This window comes from Rana temporaria, chromosome 12 (assembly GCF_905171775.1).
Source record: "Rana temporaria chromosome 12, aRanTem1.1, whole genome shotgun sequence".
NCBI lineage: Eukaryota > Metazoa > Chordata > Amphibia > Anura > Ranidae > Rana > Rana temporaria.
This window is the reverse complement of record NC_053500.1, coordinates 42,799,205-42,803,426: the sequence shown is the minus strand read 5'-3', so window position 1 is coordinate 42,803,426 and position 4,222 is coordinate 42,799,205. Positions and strand designations below refer to the sequence as shown.

General features: G+C 46.8%; 1 pseudogene; it reads right to left on the bottom strand.

Moving 5' to 3' along the window:
* Positions 1–2,234: 2,234 nt before the first annotated feature.
* LOC120919665 lies at positions 2,235–2,326 on the bottom strand (annotated as a pseudogene).
* Between the last annotated feature and the right edge of the window lie 1,896 nt (positions 2,327–4,222).

Genomic DNA, 4,222 nt, shown 5'->3' with positions numbered 1-4,222 from the left:
CTTCCCAGTTCAGAGAGCTATAAAAGCCACACATGACATTCCCTTTGTGCTCAGTGCAGAGAAGAGGTTTTAGTATCCAGTGTTTCCACTGACTCTGCTAATCTAAGTTCATCACCTGAGTTCTAAGAAAATAAACATTGAAAGTTAAATATTGGCAACAACTGGCGCTGTCCTAGAATAACCACAATATATATATAACAGGCATTCTCTTGAATCCGAATGATTCAGCCTACAGAAAAAAATCATTAAAAGTAACAAATCTAAATTTGGGTGGCCAATATACCTAGAAAAAAATGTAAATTAGACTTCAGGAGGTACGTAAATAGCCTACACCTATAGCAAGGGCATAATTCAACTTTAGTCAGACCTGCAGTTTGTTTTTATCTACAGATGCCCCTTATCTGCAGTTTTTTGGAAAAGGTGAACAAACCCCTAAGGTTTATACATTTACCCAAGGTTCACATCTATGATGTTGATTTGGTTTTTGGGCAGGTTTTTTATATGTGTTTTGTGTCTCTTTGTTCTTTTTCAGGTTGGTGGTCACCACCGATAGAAAAAATGTCCCCCAGGGTAGACCCATCATCAATCACGACGCCCACTGTCACAGAGGGCATCGTGATTGATGATGGATCTACCCTGGGGGACATTTTCTTTTATTTTTAATGTAGCGCCCTGCTCCCAAATGACTGTGCGCTATGTTAAATTTAGAGGGTGTTTGAGCCGATAATGTGGCTCAGACTGTATGATTTATTCTAAATTAGCCTCTGTCCTGGCAGTGGTTGTGCCTGATAGCATTTTCCCACTGTTACCTGTAGGTGGCCATACCCTCACAGGTCAGTGTTGGAACATGGGCAAGCCATAGACTATTGAGTGTCTCTCCTCAGGAACAGCCCAGTGGGAGTGGTGCCCTGCTGTGCATGCCGGGGAGGGATACTTAAGGGGCAGACGCCATATTTTGGGGTTCTTCGCCTTGTGGCCTTCCTGGCACGAGGTATGTGTTGTGTGATTTCAAGCCCCGGGACCAGGTTGGCCCGAGGCTGCATCTCTACCAGTAGGCCCAGTTATGCTGACTTGGGCCTACGAATTAAGAGGGATCCCAAGCTGTCCATCTGAGTGAAGGAAGCTGAACTTAATGAAGGAAACCGGGAGAGGACCTGCCCAGGAGGAGACCAAGCGGAAGGCTTATGTCACGGGATAGGCCTGGTGACCTTATTAAGGAGGGATCCACAACTCAAGTTGTCTTAGGCCGCGAACACACGGTCGATCCAAACCGATGAGAATGGTCCGACGGACCATTTTCATCGGTTCACCGCTAAAGAGGCCTGATGGTCTGATGTGCGTACACACCATCAGTTCAAAAACCGATCGGGTCAGAACACGGTGACGTAAAACATGAAAAAAATGAAGTTCAATGCTTCCAAGCATGCGTCGACTTGATTCTGAGCATGCGCGGGTTTTGAACCGTTGCTTTTGTGTACTAACCATCGGGCATCGATCCATCGGTTCGATTTTAAAGCAAGTTCTAAAATTTTCGACCAAAGGACAACGGACCGATGGGCCATACACACGGTCGGTTTGGACCGATGAAACTGGACTTTAGGCCGTTTTTGTCGGTTTGGACCGACCGTGTGTACGCAGCCTCACAGTTCCCCGAGTCGGCTTAAAGGGTCTTTAACTGTTATGCCATGTACACACGATCGGTTCAGCCGATGAAAATGGTCTGATGGATTTTTTCATCAGATATTTCCGATGAAGCTGTCATTCGTCAGTCGTGCCTACACACCATCAGTTAAAAAAACGATCGTGTCAGAACGCGGTGACGTAAAACACAACGACGTGCTGAGAAAAATGAAGTTCAATGCTTCCAAGCATGCGTCGACTTGATTCTGAGCATGCGTGGATTTTTAACCGATTTACGTGCCCACAGACGATCGTTTTTTTCTATCGTTTTTTTAACCATCAGATAATTTTAAAACAAGTTCCTAGTTTTTTCACCGATGGATAAAAAACCGATGGGGCCCACACACGATCGCTTTGTCTGATGAAAACGGTCCATCAGACCGTTTTCATCAGACAAACCGATCGTGTGTACGCGGCATATGGCTGGAAGTTCGGATGATACATGCTGTGGCCCTCCAGCTTCAACCTCATGCCACTCCGTCCAAATCAGAAGGCCTCCGCCTCCGCGCTAGCAGGCTTAGCATCTGCCAACCGCCATCCCTTTCCACCTCGCCGTGTACTCAGGACAGTTAGCATAGCACCACCTACTGGCAACTGATAAGAACAGATACTACACTTGATCTTAGCCAAAAGGCAGAGAAGCGAACAGTTTATTGCCGTATCTTTATTGGCATTTTCTACCTTGATAGCATTTGTTCCAAAGCTTTACAGAAGCTTTGGGTAGTTGGATGACTGTCTAGAACTTATAGTGAGGACAGACATGTAGACCATGTTATGTATTTAGATGCTCAGAGTTCATGTGTTACAAGGACATGAGGTTTTTAACAAGTTTCAGTACGATCATCTGGGCACGGCCCTTTCCCCATTTCTTTCAGTACTTTATGTACAGCATTTATGCATATGCTTTTCAAAAGTCAAAGTGCTAAATTCAAAATCCATCGGCAATAACCTAGCTTTTGCAGAGTTAGCAAGATTAGCTGGGACCACTGCAGACTTCTTATTGCTAGAGACCTCTAGATATATCCTCTAGATATATAAAATGCTGCTAGATTATTCAACCCACTGGTATCCCCCAGAAACAGAGGGCCATATTCTTATAGATCTCCGGCGGCGTAACGTATGTCCTTTACGTTACTCCGCCGCAAGTTTAACTGGCAAGTGCCTGATTCCCAAACCACTTACCTGTAAACTTGCGGCGGCGTAGCGTAAAGTCCACCCACGCAAGCACTCCTAATTCAAATGATCCTGGTAGGGGGCGTGGATCATTTAAATTAGGCGCGCTCCCGCGCCGATCGTAATGCGCATGCTCCGTCGGGTAAATTACCCGAGGTGCATTGTGCTAAATGACGTCTCACCGACGTCATTTGTTTTGACGGTAACGTAAATGGCGTCCAGCGCCATTCACGGACGACTTACGCAAACGACGTTAAATTTTCAAATTTCGACGCGGAAATGACGGCCATACTTAACATTGAGTACGCCACCTAGGGGGCATGTTTATCTTTACGCCGCGTATCGCTTACGGAAACGACGTAAAATCACTACGACGGGCAAGCGTACGTTAGAGAATCGGCGTGACTAGTCATTTGCATATTCTACGCTGACCGCAAAGGAAACGCCACCTAGCGGTCAGCGTAGATATTGCAGCCTAAGATACAACAGCGCTGGCCGTCGTATCTTAGGCATGTTTAAGTGTATCTCAGTTTGAGAATACACTTAAACATACGATGGCCTTGGATTCGGACTTACGTCGGCGTATCTGCTGATACGCCGGCGTAATTCTTTGAGAATATGGCCCAGAAACTCTACTTTTCTGCATAATGACCTTAAAGGGGAGTTCCAGCCTTTTTAGGCCCAGATTCTCAAAGGCGTTACACCTCATCTGGCCCCGGTATCTATGCGACTGATTCTTAGAATCAGTTGCGCATAGGTACCCATTAGATCTGACAAGCGTAAGGCTGTTACGCTGTCAGATCTTAAAAGTAATTTTTTTTCCCGCCGCTAGGTGTCGCATCGTCGCTTTTCCCCGTCGTCTATGCAAATTAGGTAAGTACGGCGATTCCCGAACATACGCGAGGTCGACGCAGCGAATTAACGTCGTTTGCGTAGCGTACCCGACGCGTAAGGTTGCCCCTGCTAATTAGCAGGCGCAACCAATGTTAACGATGGCCGTCGTTCCCGCGTCGAATTCAATAAAAATTACGTCGTTTGCGTAAGACGTCCGTGATTGGCGCTGGACGCCATTTACGTATACATCTAGGCAAATGACGTCGGGGCGACGTCATTTAGCGCAATGCACGTCGGGTAATTTACCCGACGGAGCATGCGCAGTACGCTCGGCGCGGGAGCGCGCCTAATTTAAATGGTGCCCTCCCCATTTGAATTGGGCGGGCTTGCGACGAGCAATCTAACGCTACACCGCCGCAAGTTTACAGGTAAGTGTTCTGAGAATCAGGATGTAAACCTGTAGACCTGCGGCGGTGTAACGTAGATCTCATATATTACGCTGCCCATGGGCAGCGCGAATGTATGAGAATCTGGG